A 17,500-nucleotide genomic window follows, 5' to 3' on the forward strand; every position below is an offset into this window, starting at 1 on the left:
GGTCACCCACATGGGTGCAGGGGCCCGAGGAGGACTTGGGCCATCTTCTGCTGCCTTCCCACACCATAGCAGAGAGCTGGATCGGCCCCAATACAGCGCAATCTTTATTTTTAAAAAAAATGTTAAAAGATTTATTTATTTGGGGCGGGCGCTGCAGTGCAGCGGGTTAATGCCCTGGCCTGAAGCACCAGCATCACATAGGAGTGCCATCAGATGGAAGACCTCTCTCTGCCTCTCCTCTCTCCTCTGTGTGACTCTGACTTTCAAGTAAATGAAAAACTCTGAAAAAAAAAATAGATCTATTTATTTATTTATTTATTTACTTACTTACTTACTTATTTGAAAGAGTTACACAGAGAGAGGAGAGGCAGAGAGAGTGAGAGAGGTCTTTTGTCTGATGGTTCACTCCCCAATTGGCTGCAATGGCTGGAACTGCGCAGATCTGAAGCCAGGAGCCAGGAGCTTCTTCTGGGTCTTGCATGGGGGGGTGTAGGGGCTCAAGGACTCGGGCCATCTTCCACTGCTTTCCCGGGCCATAACATAGAGCTGGATTGGAAGAGGAGCAGCCGGGACTCAAAACTGGCACACATAGGGGATGCTGGCGCTTCAGGCCAAGGCGTTAACCCGCTGCACCGCAGCAGCGCCGGCCCCCAGTGCAATCTTTCTTAAAAAAAAAAAAAAAAAAAAGAAAGAAAGAAAGAAAGAAAGAAAGAAAGAAAGAAAGAAAGAAAGAAAGAAAGAAAGAAAAGAAAAAAAATCTCAAGGGGACTCGGCTCAGCTGTGACTCCGTGATCTGCTAATATGAGATCTATTTCCAGTCCCTCCTCTTCCATTTCCAATCCAGCTCCTTGCTAATTCACCTGGAAAGCCACGGGAAGATTGACCCACTACTTGAACCAGCTGGGAGATGTGGGACAGATGAAACTCCTGGCACCTGCCTCCTGGATTTGCCCTGGCCACCCAGAGCCCATCCAGCAGATGGAAGACCTCTGTTTCTCTCCCAACCCTCAGCCAGTTACCCCATACCTTTTCCACATACATAAGGATAAATTAAATTTAAAAAGAATTGGCTAACTAAGTCTCTGAAAAGGGGGGGAGGGGGATGGGCTGGCCCTGGGCATAGTAGGTTAAGCATCTGCCAGTGTGTGTGGCTCCATGCTCTGATATGAGATGCTGATGTCCCAAATGGCCCCTGGCCGGCGCCGCGGCTCACTAGGCTAATCCTCCGCCTTGCGGCGCCGGCACACCGGGTTCTAGTCCCGGTTCGGGCACCGATCCTGTCCCGGTTGCCCCTCTTCCAGGCCAGCTCTCTGCTGTGGCCAGGGAGTGCAGTGGAGGATGGCCCAAGTGCTTGGGCCCTGCACCCCATGGGAGACCAGGAGAAGCACCTGGCTCCTGCCATCGGATCAGCGCGGTGCGCCGGCCGCAGCGCGCTACCGCGGCGGCCATTGGAGGGTGAACCAACGGCAAAAAGGAAGACCTTTCTCTCTGTCTCTCTCTCACTGTCCACTCTGCCTGTCAAAAATAATAATAATAATAATAATAATAATAATAATAATTAAAAAAAAAAAAAAAGAATCCGGCGCCCCGACAGGGACTAGAACCCGGTGTGCCGGCGCTGCAAGGCAGAGGATTAGCCTAGTGAGCCGTGGCGGCGCCGGCCTTGTGTTTTTTTTGTGTTTTTTTTTTTTTTTTTTTTTAAGAGCTTCTCCAGAGTACCTGACTTCAGGAATTTTTATTTTGTAAGATCTATTTATTTGAAAGAAAGGAAGGAAAGATAGATTTATTTATTTATTTAAAACACAGAGTTACAGAGAGGCAGAGGCAGAGAGAGGCAGAGTCTTCCATCCCCTGGTTCACTGCCCAGATGGCTGCAATGGCTGGAGCTACGCCGCTCCAAAGCCAGGAGCCAGGAGCTTCTTCCCAGTCTCCCACGTGGGTGCAGGGGCCCAAGGACTTGGGCCATCTTCTACTGCTTTCCCAGGCCATAGCAGAGAGCTGGATTGGCCCCAGTACAGTGCAATCTTTAAAAAAATAATAATAATGATAATAATCTTGGGCTGGCGCGTGGCTCACTAGGCTAATCCTCCACCTTCGGCGCCAGCACACCGGGTTCTAGTCCCGGTTGGGGTGCCAGATTCTGTCCCGGTTGCTAGTCTTCCAGTCCAGCTCTCTGCTGTGGCCTGGGAAGGCAGTGGAGGATGGCCCAAGTCCTCCCTTGGGCCCTGCACCCATAAGGGAGACCAGGAGAAGCACCTGGCTCCTGGCTTCGGATCGGTGCAGCGCGACAGCCGCAGCGGCCCTTGGCGGGTAAACCAACAGAAAAGGAAGACCTCTCTCTCTCTCTCTCTCTCTCTCTCTCTCTCTCTCTCTCTCTTTGACAGGCAGAGTGGACAGTGAGAGAGAGAGGCAGAGAGAAAGGTCTTCCTTTTGCCATTGGTTCACCCTCCAATGGCCGCCGCGGCTGGCGCGCTGCGGCCGGCGCACCTCGCTGTTCCGAAGGCAGGAGCCAGGTGCTTATCTTGGTATCCCATGGGGTGCAGGACCCAACCACTTGGGCCATCCTCCACTGCACTCCCTGGCCATAGCAGAGAGCTGGCCTGGAAGAGGGGCACCGGGACAGAATCCGGCGCCCCGACCGGGACTAGAACCCGGTGTGCCGGCGCCACTAGGCAGAGGATTAGCCTGTTGAGCCATGGCGCTGGCCGGAAGGGAAGAAGAAGGAAAAAAAAAAAAATCTTAAGGGGGCTCAGCTCAGCTGTGACTCTGTGATCCACTAATATGAGGTCCATTTCCAATCCAGCTCCTTGCTAATTCACCTGGAAAGCAACGGGAAGATTGACCTACTACTTGGGTCCCCGAGCCCAGCTGGGAGATGTGGGACAGATGAAGCTCCTGGCACTTGCCTCCTGGATTTGCCCTGGCCACCCAGAGCCCATCCAGCAGATGGAGGATCTCTCTTCCCCTCCCAACTCTCAGACAATCACCTCATAAACTCTTTCACATAAATAAGAGTGAGTTAATTTTAAAAAAGAATTGGCCAATTAAGTCTCTGAAGGGGGGGGGGGATTGGGCTGACCCTGGGGCATAGTAGGTTAAGCATCTGCCTGTGGCTCCAGTTTGAGATGGAAGGGCTCTCTGTAACTCTGACTCTCCGGTAAAAAAAATAAAAAAAAAAATAAAGATAAAAATATTTCAAAAAAGAATTACTATTATTATTATTATTATTATTATTATTATTAGGGGGCCTGTGCTGTGGTGTAGCAGGTAAAACTGCCACAAGCAGTGCCGGCATCCCATATGGGCTCCCGTTCAAATCCCATCCCATCCCAGCTGGCTGCTCTCTGCTGTGGTCCGCAAAAACAGTAAAAGGTGGTCCTTCTGCCCCTGCCTTCTGCCCCTGCACTCCCACGGGAGACATGGAAAAAGCTCAGGCTCCTGGCTTCGTATTGGTGCAACTCAGGGTGTTTCGACCACCTGGGATGTGAACTGGTGGGTGGGAGACCTCTGCCTCTGCCTCTCTGTAACTGGCTTAACCACACTGGTCCTGTGTGTAGAAATTTGCTGGCATCACAACTTGTATGAATGAAGCAGATTTCATAATATAAAGACACTGCTGGGACTGGCATTGTGGTGCATCAGGTACAGCAGCCGCCTGTGACCCCCCAGCATCTCACATGGGCACCAGTTTGAGCCTTAGCCGCTCCAGTTCCAATCCAGCTCCCTGATAATGGCCTGGGTGGTGGCATCAGAGGATATCCCAAGTCCTTAGGCACCTGGAAGAAGCTCCTGGTTCCTGGGTTCATCGTGGCCCAACCCTGGCCATGGTGGCCATCTGTGGGAGTGAACCTGATGTCTCACATTCTCTCTCCCCCACCCCATCTCTATCTATCTCTATCTCTCTCTCTGTTTTTCACCTTGCACATAAGCAAGCAAATAGGCTAATACAGAAGGATCTGTGAGCAGAGATGCATCTGGCAGCAGCCTCGTATGTTCGGGCCAAAGAACAACTGGTAAGTTAAACATGCCTGTGGATGGGCTCATGGTGGAATACACCAGTGTGGACCTATGCCCAAGAAGAAAAAGAAAAAAATATATACTTGTGCCTTCTTCCTAGTTATAGAATATTCTCTGGATAAGCTAAGATGTTCCAGGGTAGGAGCAAAAGGGCAGGGAGGAAAGCTGTGTTCCTGGCATCCCTGGCCAGTTATTTCACTCCCCTGCCCCGTGCCCTCTTCCTAGGCCAGAGTCAGGGCAGAGGTGCCCATGGGGACAGACATGGGGGGAGGACACACACCCTCCCTGAATGAATCTTGTCTCCTCCAACACCTATCCTGCCACTGTGATGACTTTGCAAGGCACAGCTGAAGAGAGAAACTGGTAGCCTGGCCTTGGGAATCTACTTGCCACACCCACCCACCCTCAATGACTTGGAATCTGCCTCATTCAATTGGCTTCATTCAAATGCAGAAGAAACAGCCCAGAGCTTTTTTCTCTGTGAATGGGTTTCCCTTTCTCTTCTCCTCAGCCGCCTCCCCCCCCCCACCCCCCCCACCCCACCCCCCCCCCGCGCGCCTCAGGCCTTTGTCAGTGAATGGCCAACTTTCCCTGCTCCTCCAGAATGCTGCCTTTCTGGGGCAAAGGTCAGTCAGTCAGTCCCCTTAACGATGACGGCTACCACAGCTGAAACCCTGCCTTGAAGGCTGACATCTTTTTTTTTCTTTACGGCCTGGGGTGTGTTTGCTTGAGATAGAGTGTGCACATGTGTCTTTCAGAGGAGACAGAACCAGTGCAGTGGAATGCCAAGCAGATTCTCTTGCCGTTCTGGAATTCTGGCAGTCACGGGACAGAAGGCTAGCAGGGGATGATTTTGACGACAGACAGACAGACACCTCTGCTGAGCTGTGCTTGCTCTGGGGAGGAGGGACAGATTATGGTCATTCGCCTTTGGGTTTCACGAGCACTTCTCATTCTCCCCCCTGCTTCCCGTGGAAATCCACAGTCCCCCTCCGTGAGCCCAGGGTATCAGTGACCTCACGTGCCTTCTCAGCACCCTAACACAAGAGGTAGTTGGACAAATGTGAAGGAATCGCAGAGGAAGACTTGTTATGGCACGATGAGTGGGCGGGCGAGGTGGGGTTGGGGGCCATAGGGGGATATGGCTGTCGTTGGGCAAATAGGAAGGGTAGTGTCTGACAAATACCCCAAAGTGTTTAGGCTCCTGCTGCGCATGTGGGAGATCTGGATGCAGTCTCTGACCCAGCTCCAGCCTGTGTGTGTGTGTGTGTGTGTGTGTGTCCTCCTCTCCCTCCTTATTTTAAAAATAAAAATAGGCCTACAGCAACGAACGTGACCGTGACGTGAGCGTACCAAATGTCATGGAACTGTGCGGTTGAACATGTTTCCGACGGGAGTAGATTTCACACGAGCGAGGAAGTTTTCTGGCTTTGTCGAGTGGGGATGTGAGGGATGTGAAAATCTGACAGTGCAGCCATTTGGAGCATCAGAAAAGAAGCACTGTAAATGACTGTGGGTCCTGTGACAAAGAGTGAAAGGAGATTTTTCAACAATCCATACCCCGGGGGCCGGCGCCGGCTCACTAAGCTAATCCTCCATCTGTGGCGCCGGCACACCAGGTTCTAGTCCCGGTCAGTCGGGGTGCCGGATTCTGTCCCGGTCGCCCCTCTTCCAGTCCAGCTCTCTGCTGTGGTGACCCGGGAGTTCAGTGAAGGATGACCCAGGTCCTTGGGCCCGCACTCACGTGGGAGGCCAGGAGGAAGCACCTGGCTCCTGGCTTCGGATCGACATATATATATATATATATATATATATATATATACACACTATACATATAATTATATATAATATGTAATAGACAGCATATTATATAATATATATCACATAATATATTATAATATTTGTAATACATTATATATGATACATATATATAATATAATATGATATATACTATATATTATATAATATATGATATATTATCTTTAATATAATATATTTTGTATAATCATATATTATTATATAATATAATATATTTATAATATATAATTATATATAATATAATATGTATGATATATATTTATATGATGTAATGTGATATATTATATTATTATATATTAAATATTCATATATTTTATTCATATTCATATATTTTATTTTACGTGTATTATATATATATATGTATATGTATATACACACGCATACACAGAGGAAGTCGGTTCTGTCCGCATCCTAAAAGAAGTTCACAGAATTACCTAGTCTGTTATAGTGCGGTGACACAAGATTGGTGCTGCTGCTGTACATGGTCACTCGGATGTTTCGTGTGTCACAGAAATTTTGTCAAAGGCAGCGATAGGACAGATGAGCAGCCGTGGGACAGCCGCCACTAGTATGTTCCTTCATTTTGGCGGTGTTGTGAGGGAATTTGCAAAGGTGGGCATGTTGTAGAGAGCTGTAGTTTGAAGAGGTGGGGAGTGAAACCAGCAGATGGAAGCAATCTCTCTTTCTGTGTGTTTCTCTCTACCCCCCCACACACACACTTTACCTTTCCGATTCAGAAATAAATAAATAAATGAATCTTAAAAAACTTGAAGAAATAGGCCGGCGCCGCGGCTCACTAGGCTAATCCTCCGCCTTGCGGCGCCGGCACACCGGGTTCTAGTCCCGGTTCAGGCACCGATCCTGTCCCGGTTGCCCCTCTTCCAGGCCAGCTCTCTGCTGTGGCCAGGGAGTGCAGTGGAGGATGGCCCAAGTGCTTGGGCCCTGCACCCCATGGGAGACCAGGAGAAGCACCTGGCTCCTGCCTTCGGATCAGCGCGGTGCGCCGGCTGTAGCGTGCCGGCCGTGGCGGCCATTGGAGGGTGAACCAACGGCAAAGGAAGACCTTTCTCTCTGTCTCTCTCTCTCTGTCTCTCTCTCTCTCTCTCTCTCTCTCTCACTATCTGCCTGTCAAAAATAAATTTAAAAAAAAAAAAACTTGAAGAAATAATGTGTGATGTGTGGTGGGCGTTCGGATCAACGGTTAGAGTTTTCGGCATGGGGTGCTCCCGTTTCATGCAGTGGACATGGGTTCGATTCCTGACTCTCCTCTGATTCAAGCTTTCTGCAGGGGCATGGGCATGCCCTGGGAGGCAGCAGGTGAGGTTTCAAGTACTTGGCTCCCTGACATCTATGTGTGGGGATCGTTAGAAAGCCCCATGGTGAAAAAATAGAGTCAGACGCTATTGGGTGTGAGTGATGGGAACTGTCAGTGCTGCACGCCAGAATCTCCACTGGTGGGGAGCTAGAGTAAAAAATCCAATCCAGGTACTCCAGTGGGAGAGGTGGATCATCTTAATGATTAGTTGAAGATAGTTGAAGATTCCATCCCACAATCCATCACTTTCTTTTCACTTTTTAATGGATTACATACTTATTGGAGAGGCAGCATTACAGAGACAGGGAAGGAGAGAAGGAGGAGGAGGAGAATGAGAGAAAGAGAGAGAGAGAGAGAGAGAGAGAGAGAGAGAGAGAGATGCGAGCATTGTGGGGCATCTGGTTAAGCTGGATCAGTCCTGCCTGGACCAGGTGGCACTCAAACCCATGCTGCTGTGGGATGCCAGCATTGCAGGCAGAGGCTTGAGACCAAGGAACCGCTTCCTAGGCCCCTGAGGTTGCCACTGCCTGCGATGCCAGAGTCCAACTCCCTGCTAATGTGCTTGGGAAGATAGCAAAAGATGGCCTGAGTGCTTGGGCCCCTGCACCTATACAGGAGACCTCGATGAAGTTCCAAGCTCCTGGGTTTGGCCTGGCCCAGCCCAGGCTGTTGTAGTTCCATTTGTGGGAGTGAGCCGACTGTCTCTGTAACTACCTTTCGAGTAAATCAATACATCTTTCTGTGTAAAGAAAAGAAGGAGAACCTGGTTGGTGACAGACATCTTTGAGACTACCGGTTATTTTTAAGCAGGAGGTTTCTGGGAATAAAGCGGATACTGTCGATAGCCCTACCTGGACTCTCTTTGGACAGGTCTCTGTGGATGTGGAGTCGATGGGGAAGGAGGGAGGCAGGTAAGGAAGGAGGGAGGATTCAGTGTGAAATTTCTGCTTCCCTTCGTCTTCACCGGGCCCTCACTCCGCGCGAGCCGAGCCGAGCCGAGCTGAGTCTCTCTTGCCTGAGGCTCGCGCACCACCTAGCGGCCACAGTATTGAACACGGGTTTGGTGAGGCAGAGCTAAGATGGAGTCACAACTTCCAGGGCCAGCGGGCGGTTGGGGGTGGGGGCTTGTTTGGCGCGGGCTGGGTGTGGAGCGCCTTTGGACTTCCTCCTTTGGAAGCTGCTGGCGTGCCTTTGGATGGGGCTGGCCCATCTGAGACTGGAGACTGGGGTCGGTCGGTCTCCCTCCCCACCCCCACCCGCCCCGAGTCTCCCCTTCTTCACCTGGAAAGGTGGAAGAAGAAAGTTGTTTGTTCTGAACGACATCGACCCCGGATTTTGTCCCCATAGGAAACCGTAGACACGACTGCCCTGTGGATTTTCTGACTTGGGTGCCTGGATTCAAAAAGAAAGAAAGAGAGAGAGAGAGAGAGAGAGAGAGAGAGAGAGAGAGAGAGAGAGAAGAAAGAAAGAAAGAAAGAAAGAAAGAAAGAAAGAAAGAAAGAAAGAAAGAAAACTAGTGTCTGGGTCTTCTTCTCCCTTAAGGAGACTATGGCCCAGACCTGACCTCTAATTTGATCAGGCAACCCCCCTCTCGCCCGTGCTTTGGTTCCCTTGACTGAATTTTTCTCATTGTCCTCCGTGCCTGCGGCTTTGGCTGCCACGTGTAGAGAATGATATCTACCCCAAAAGGAAGGCCTCAAAGGCCGCCTGAGGAGCGATGTTTCTCTGTGATCTACTTCTATCTGTTGCTCCTCATCTTCCCCCCCAGTCCCAGGGGAGCGAGCCTTGGGAGCCAGAAGACTTCTTCTCCCAGGTGGGTTCCAGAGACCTGACATCCCTCCCTGCCCTGGTGTTCCAGGGTGGGTGGTCAAGCTGCAGTCAAAATGTGTGTATGGTGCACTGGTTTATTTTGGTATGTCATTGTGACAGACTCACAGACACACACACACATGCGCGCGCACACACACACGTAGCTCTGAAGGGCTCTCTCCATCTCCACACACACGCATACACGTACACACAGGTCTGACTGGGTGTGTTGTTTCTCTGGAACACTTGGAAGGCCATTTTAGGGGCAGTGCCTTCCCAGGCACAGAGGAGAGTGGATGAGAACTTCTCAGGAGCAAAACCCCTCTTGGAATGGGAGGGTGAGTGGTGCTGCGGTGTCTCTTGGGGTGCGGTGGCTGGCTCTCCCCTGCTTCTTTCTGTGCCTCACCGGAGGGAGCAGAAGCTTCTTGTGGGCTGAGCTGGATCCTGTGTGCCCAGACGCTGCTCACTGTGCAGCCATTTCTGCTCATGTGCTGGGAAGGGGAAGCCAGGCCAGGCTCCTGTCCTGTTTCCCAGAGACCCAGTCTGCTCTCTTCCTCCTCTGACCCCTACCTGCTGATGGGGAGCAGAGTAAAGTGCTCGCTCTCTCTCTCTCCCTCTCCTTGCTCTCTCTGGAAGACTGTCCTCCCTTCTTTCACATCTCTGATCCACTGCCATTCCACCTCCTTTCTGCCCCCAAAAGAGGTCCTTGGCTCCCCTAAGATCTTAGAAGAAAGACAGATAGAGGCCGGCGCCATGGCTCACTAGGCTAATCCTCTGCCTGCGGCGCTGGCACCCTGGGTCCTAGTCCCAGTCGGGGCACTGGATTCTGTCCCGGTTGCTCCTCTTCCAGTCCAGCTCGCTGCTGTGGCCCAGGAGTGCAGTGGAGGATGGCCCAAGTGCTTGGGCCCTGCACCCGTAAGGGAGACCAGGAGAAGCACCTGGCTCCTGGCTTCGGATTGGTGCAGCACGCTGGCCTGGCCGTAGCGGCCATTTGGGGGGGGGGGGGTGTGAACCAACGGAAGTAAGACCTTTCTCTCTGTCTCTGTCTCTCTCTCTCTCTCACTGTCTAACTCTGCCTGTCCAAAAAAAAAAAAAAAAAAAAGAAAAAGAAATTTTTTTTCTTATTTTTCTTTTTTTTCTTTTTTGGTTCACCCTCCAATGGCCACCGCGCTGGCTGGCGCACCGCGCTGGTCTGAAGGCAGGAGCCAGATGTTTCTCCTGGCCTATTGAGCCTATTGAGCCGTGGTGCCGGCTAAAAGACAGAAATTTAAAGCTAGCTAGTGGGAGCTAGGCAGCGTTGTGGCACAACAGGTTAAAGACAATGTCAGCGGAAGATGGGCCAAGTAGTTGTGTCCTTGTCACCCACAATGGTGACCCAGATGGAGTTCCTGGCTGCTGGCTTTGGCCTAGCCCAGCCTCAGCTGCTGTGGGCATTTGGGAAATGAATGAGTGGATGGAAGATCTCTCTCTCTCTCTCTCCCTCTCTCTCTCTCCCCCACCACCTCTCCTACCTCTCCTCTCTCCCCCCTCTCTCTATCCTTCTCTTTGTCACTGCATTTCACATAAAAAAGAAAGAAAAATTGCATAAATCAACGTATCTCTCCAAGAAACATAGAAAGCCGGGCAGGTTTGTTGTGCTTCCACCCTGCCTCCCGGTCTTCCAGTGGTGACCCTTCGCATTTCCTTTCAACTCCTGGTGGTGGAAGGAGACACACATCGAGGAGATACTGGGCCATCCTTTATAACAGTACTACCTAGGGAGGGAGGGCGGGCCGTCCCGGCTGGAGACAGTGATTGCATTGAAGAAAGTGAGAGTGTGAGTGTGAGTGTGTGCCTGTGTTCCTGTCTGGCCCAGCTACCAGCTAACGGGAGGCCCTCCCGCTCATCATTGGATGAGATTTCTGGAGAGCCAGGCCTGGAGAAACGTGGCCCAAGGGTGTGTGTGTGTGTGTGTGTGTGTGAGAGAGAGAGAGAGAGAGAGAGAATCTGGAGCTGACTCACGGGCCTGGGACCCAGTGTCATTCCCCATTCACCTTCCTCCCTCGGCCTCCTCTGCCCTGTCCTGCCCTTCATCCCCCCCTTCCTCCCCACCCACCCCCGCCGAGAGAACCAAAGCTCTCTACGGCGATACTCGCGCGCCACCTAGCGACCACAGTATCAGATCGGGCACGGTGGCCGGTGAAAGCCAAAATGGCGCTGGCGACTAAACAGTGTCCTGAGTATCGCGAGGCTTCGGGGTGGAGGCTGCGCAGTGGTTGGGGGCCTGTTTAGCACATGCGCGGTGTGGAGCACAGGCGAGCTTTCTGCTGTGGGGTGGGCGGCGGGGGGGGGGCATTTTTCTCTGGGCTGGGGCGCCGCCGCCGCCGCCGCCGCCGCCGCCGCTGCCGCCGCGCTGCCGCGAGAAGGGTGGGGAGCTGGCCGGGGGCGGGGAGCGGGCTGTGACTGGGGGTCGGCTCTTGGGTCCTTGGGCGCCACCCTGGGTGATCTGAGTCCCCTGTGGGTCACCGTTGGCGTCTTTCTTTCTCTTTCTTTCTTTCTTTCTTTCTTTCTTTCTTTCTTTCTTTCTTTCTTTCTTTCTTCCTTCCTTCCTTCCTTCCTTCCTTCCTTCCTTCCTTCCTTCCTTCCTTCCTTCTTTTATGTTCTCTTTCTCAGTTTATTCCCTGTTGTCTCTTGCTCTCGTGCTGTTCCCCGCTCGTCCGTGTGTCTGTCCGTCTCCTTCTAGCTTCTTTCTCTTTCTCACGACTTTATTTCTCACTCCCCCTTTGACTTGATATTCTTTGCCCTTTCTTATTTTTTCTTCCCACTTGCTTGCCTTCTCTCTCTCTGTCTCTGTCTCTGTCTCTCTGTCTCTTTCTCTCTCGTCTTTTTAAATCTTCATGCTCTCTCCTCTCTTCCTTATTTTGGTTTCATTTTTGTCTCCCACCTTCCCTCATGTGTTTCCTCTCTTTGTCGTGTCCTCGTGTCCTCACGGTTTTCTTTCTAAACTTCCATTCCTTCTTTTCCCCATTTTTTACGTTTTCTTTCTCTCTTCTTAGTTTTTGTCTTTCTGTTCGTCCTCCTTTTTTTTTCTTCTTACTCCAATTTCTCTCTCTCTCTCTCTCTCTCTCTCTCTCTCTCTCTCTCTCTCTCTCGTGTTCTTTCAATGTTTTCCCCTCTTTTTAATTCTCTCTGCCACTCTCTTGTCTTTTCTTCCTCCTTTCCTTTCCTTCCTTCACCTTTGGGTGGCCAAGTGGACTTTTTAAAGAAGTCTTTAGATTCCCAGGGTCACTGGGAAGAACGCACGGTCCTGAGTGCAACACGATTCTCATCAATTCTTATGTGAATGTGATATCAATACAAAGAGAAGAGGTTCGATGTAGTTCACAGATACAAAAAATAAGAATATGACACACTCCACTCCACTCCACTCCCCCCTCGCCCCCCCCCCCCCGTTTTTTAAAACTTCTGTGTAAATAGTGATCTGTGGAGTGTATCCCAGGCAATAGTGAAGCCCATGGATGGCCTCTGCCACAGATGGTGTGCTGCCAGAGGATGAGCCTCCTTCCCGATGCCCCCCTCTCCCTCCCCACACACACCCCGTGAGCCAAGAGAAGACGAAGACCCCCTCCCTGGGGGTCTGACAGGCTGACTCCCGGAGCCAGGTGAGGCCAGACCTGTCTTTGGGAGGCACTTCATGCTCTGAGATTTCCAGCCTGCTGAGTCCCAACCCTCGGCTGTGTGGGCACCTATGCCCCACAGCCTTTGTGGTTATGCAGACACCTGCCCCCGACCCCCTCCACACACTCTCTGCCCCCGGGCAGCCGAGAAACACGTTCTGAGCGTCCCCCTGCCGCCTGGATGCATCCAGCTGGCTGTCCCTTGGTTCCTCGGTGTCGGTTGTTGGACTCCACCTGGTGGCCGCCTTGATATGGCTGTCGCGGGCTCCGGAGCCGGCAAGGGATGACAAGTGGCCGAGGAGCCCGAGACAGAGTGTGACAAAGTCCCTAAGCTGCAGGAAGGACTGTCCCTGCCCTGCTGGGACCTGGGGGCCTGATGTATTGGTCGGAGATTGGGCCTGGAGGATGGCAAGTGAGCAGGCGGAGGCTGTGGAGGGAGGCGGGCGTCGCCTCGCGCCTGAACGTGGCTAGACTGGGGTGGCGCTACTGTTGGCGGGTAGACCAGCACACCCTGTCACACTACGTACTGGTAGTGCTGCTGCCACCACTGCCACCAACTGCAGAGACCGACCGGAGATGTCGATCTGTGGGCGGCAGAGGGAAGGGTGCCTTGGCCTGGGACTTTGTTTTTCCTTTTTTTTTTTTTTTTTTTTTTCTTTCTTCTTTCTTCGAAGTCCTTCTGCACTTGGGCCTAACCCTAATTACTTGCTACTTGCCACTAAGGAAGGTCTGGACTGTTTTGTTTTTTTGTTTTGTTTTGTTTTGTTTTGTTTTTTTCCCCAAAGTCCCCCTTCAGGGAGTGATCGAAGGTCGCTTTTTTTTTTTTTTTTTCCCCTTTGACAGGCAGAGCGGACAGTGAGAGAGAGAGACAGAGAGAAAGGTCCTCCGTTGCCATTGGTTCACCCTCCAATGGCTGCCACGGCCAGTGCGCTGCGGCCGGCGCACCACGCTGATCCGAAGGCAGGAGCCAGGTGCTTCCTTCTGGTCTCCCATGGGGTGCAGGGCCCAAGCACTTGGGCCATCCTCCACTGCACTCCCGGGCCACAGCAGAGAGCTGGCCTGGAAGAGGGGCAACCGGGACAGAATCCGGCGCCCCGACCGGGACTATAACCCGGTGTGCCGGCGCCCCAAGGTGGAGGATTAGCCTATTGAGCCACGGCGCCGGCCCCTGGGTTGCCTTTTGAGGGCCAGAGGCCAGTCTACTGGAGCCCGTGTGTGTGTGAGTTAAGGATGTAGGTGGCGGGTGGCGGGTGGCGGGTGGCGGGTGGCATGCTCATGTCCCTATTCCCCCTCCCCCACCCCAGGTCGACCAGGTGGCAGAGGAGTGTGCTCTAACAGAGATGGGTGGCATTTTGGGGACAAGTGACCGGGTCCCCAAGCTCAGAGGTGGCTGTGTCCAGTGCATCAGCCCCGTGCCCTCTCGCGTGGACATTTTTATACTTGGAGTTGTGGTTTTGGACCTGCAGGTAAGTGCTGACACGCTGTTCTCTGGTGACTGTCGCCAGAGAGAGGGGACTCCGGACGTGCGTTGGGGACACGGGGACAAAGTGGGCTTCCAGTGGGCTGGTGCTCGACCGTGCTCCTTTCTGAGAGCCACCTGCTTGGGCTCGCGCGGTGGCTTGTGTGCGTTCGTCCCGGTTGTCCCGCGACGGTGATGCCACCTCCGGCCTATGGTGCCCGAGGGCGGTGGGGGTGAGGCGGGCGTCGGGTCCTCTACCCGCGTGCGCTCCTTGCCGCTGGTGAGCCGATCGCCTGGTGGTTGTGACAACCCTCTGACTGAAAGGACCTCGATGAGGGGTGGCTTCATGCCACACGTGTGCGTGTCAGGCGTTCTCCGCTGGGGTTGTCTACCGCCTGCAGTGGGAGGCGGGGGCCGGCGAGGCTGCAGCGGGCCCCACTGGTGGCTGTCCTTGCCGGGTCGTGCCCCCCGCCCTCGCTCCACGTGTTAAAACTCCGAGCTGACTGTGACCGATGTGGTGCTGTGGTGCTCTCCTGGGCCGGACCTAAGCTGCTCCAGATGAGGGACGGCCGTTCATGGCGAACGCTGCCGAGCCTCTCGTTCTGGCCTGCGGGCCCCTCGTTCTGCCTTCCCCACCCGTGGGTGGTGTGTGGGTAGCAGGGGTGCGGAAACCGGCCCGACCTCTGCTGTCCCCGTGCTTTTGCGCGCGGGGGGGTGCTGGGGTCCTGTGACGTGGCGGGCATCCCTCGCTGTCGCCCTGTCGTGGGCTGTGGCTGTGGAGCCTTGACTCCACGCGAGCCTGTGCGGTGCCCCTGGAGCGGTCCAGGTTGTGCCTCAGGTGCCTGAAGCCGAGTGGTGGTGTTGCTCCTGTCCCCCCAGTGCCCTCTCCCGGGTGTCGCTGCTGTGGCTGCCTCTGGCTGCTGCCTGTGCCCCTTGGGAGTGTTGGGGGGGTCGAGGCGGTAAGAGAAGGGGAGACCCGTGCGTGCTTCGCCTCGCTGGAGGGAGGCTGCCGGTGTCGTGCCGTCCCCACGTGTGTGGGGGGTATCGGCTTGGCGGGCGCATGCCTGCGTGCTTGCCACCCCCTGTGGGGTGGTGTGTGCCAGGTGTGTCGAGCGGTCGCGGCGTGGTCCGGCCCGGCTGGACGAGTGCGGGGGCTGGGAAGGGCTGTGGCGAATGGGATTGGTAATGCGCCCAGCCTGCCCTGGCCCTGGCCGCGGATGCTCAAAGTGCCATTTCTTTACCTATACCGCAGACCCCCCCCCCCCCCGCCCCGATTGCGTGGCCTCGGGTGGTGCTCCCTCGGTTTGCCTCCTGCCGGCCCGGCGGGGAGGGGGCAGTTGGAGTGGGGGTGTGGCCCACCTTCGGTGAGGAAAGCCTTCTCTAGCGATCCGAGAGGGGCGTGCCTTCTGATGGGGTACCGTTACCCCCTGGCCGCCGTCCCTCCTGTGCTGAGTGCGTTGGGTGGCGTGCTCCACCCGTGCGCCCCGTTTGCCCCTTCTGTTGGGGGGGGAAGCGTAGGCGTGCTGGTGGGTCTGCCGGTCCCCGCGGTGGGGACCGGGGCGCTGCTCTTTCGGCCCTAACGGCCGCGGCCCGCGCCTCCCCCCTCCGTGTTGGGGGAGGGTCCCGCCGGGCCGGGCTGGCGGTCCGTCGCTCGTTCGTGTTTGGGGCCGGCGCGCGCGCCCGTGCGTGCGCGTGCCTTCCGTGTCACTCTCCGTGTTTGCCTTGTCGGCCGGGGCTGGGCGGGGGCGCGCGTGGTCTGTCCTGCGCGTCCCCGGGGCTGTGGCGCGAGCGGGCGGCTCCCTGCTTCCCCTGCTCGCCACCCCGGGCTGCGACTGGCCGTCATCGGGGCGGCGGTCGGCACGTGTGTTGGGCTTGGGCCCAGCCCTCTCTTCCCCCTCGGCCGCGTGGTCGCCCCTGGGGAGCGTTCCCTCGGGGTCGCGGCGCTTCCCGGGAACGGGGATCCGGACGGTTGGCTGGGCGGGAGGCGGCGCGAGGGCCGTTCGGCGTGTGCGGTTGTTGGCGACGTCGCGTGGAGGCGCCCCGGCGGCGGGGCTCCCGGGTGCGCGTGGGAGAAGACGCGGAGGGTCGCCGGAGGCGGGCTCCGGTGTCCCTGGCCGTCGCGGGGCCGCCCTGGCGTGTGGCGGTGCGATCCCGTGTCCGTTTCCCCGGCGGGGTCCGGCTTTTGTGGCCCGAGGCGATTCCCGCGTCCTCTCCCTCGCGCCTCCGGTGCCTCGCCCTCCGTGGCCCCGGTGCGGCCCCCACCCCCCCTCGCTGCCTCGGCGGGCTGGGCCGTTCGCCCTCCCCCCCTCCGGGGGAGGGTGGACTCTTTGAAGGCTCTGCTCCCCGCGTGCCTGTGGGGGCTTTGTGGGGTTGGGGTCTGTCCGTGACCGGTGGCGGTGGCGGTGGCCGGTGGTTTTCCCCACGTGAGGACGTGTGTTGGCTGGCAGTGGCTGAGGCACGACGGCCCCCGGTTGGCCGCGTCAGGTGCCGCCTCCCCATCCCGCGGGACCGCCCTTGCCCTCGGAGGGTGCTGGCGGTGAGATCCCGTGTGTGGTGGTGGGGGTGTGTGTGCTCTGGCGTGACTGGCCGGCTGGACGCGTGGTGAGGCCCTTCCGCCCGCACCGTCGTCGCGTGGGTGGGCCCTGGCCCTTCCCCGTCGCCCTTTGCCGCGCCTTCCTCCGTCTGCTGAGCGGCCCTGGCCCGTCTCCTTTCGCTCTCTTGCTTCTCGTCCGCTTCCCGACCCGGGTCGCCGTGACCCTGCTGTGTTTCGCCTCCCCTTGGGCCCGCCGTGTCTTGGGGGTTGGGGGTTTCGTCCCCCCCTTCCGCGTGTCGAGCCGCCCCGGGTGGCGGTGGCGCCGCTCGTCGGCTTGTTGGCGTGCGTGGGGGAAGGAGAAGGAGGAGGAGGAGGAGAGGGGGGCGTCGTCGCCCCCACCCCCCCCCGCTCTCCCCCGGTGGCGTCGGCGGCTCCGTGGCGGCGGTGGTGCTCGCGTGTGCGCCCTGAGCCCCGTGGGTGTGTAGTGGCCGGTTCCTCCGGGCCGTTGCGTCGTGGACTTGGTGTGGCGGCCGGTGTCGCGTGTGTGCGGGCGCCGGTCGGCCTGGGCAGGGGTGTAGGAGGGGATGTGACTCCCCTCCTTGGGTGGCGTTTGGTGTGCCCTGGTGCCACCGCGTCCCCACCCCGAGCCCCCGCGCCCGACTCCACGCCCGCCCGGGCAGGGTGTGGCTGGGATGGGCTCCGGCCCGCCTCAAGCCTTGCTCTGTCGGGGCGTGCTCGGACGAGGCGCGGTCACGACGCGGACGACCCGCCGGTGCCGGTCCCTTCCCCCGCTGGCTCGGGGTCGCCCTCGCGTGCCCGCTGTCGTTCGGGGTCCGCTCCGTCCGCCGGGGGTGTGTGTCTGTGGGGCGGGAGCCTCCGGGCCCCCCCTCCCC

This window comes from Lepus europaeus, unplaced genomic scaffold (genome assembly GCF_033115175.1).
Source record: "Lepus europaeus isolate LE1 unplaced genomic scaffold, mLepTim1.pri SCAFFOLD_204, whole genome shotgun sequence".
Taxonomy (NCBI): Eukaryota; Metazoa; Chordata; class Mammalia; order Lagomorpha; family Leporidae; genus Lepus; species Lepus europaeus.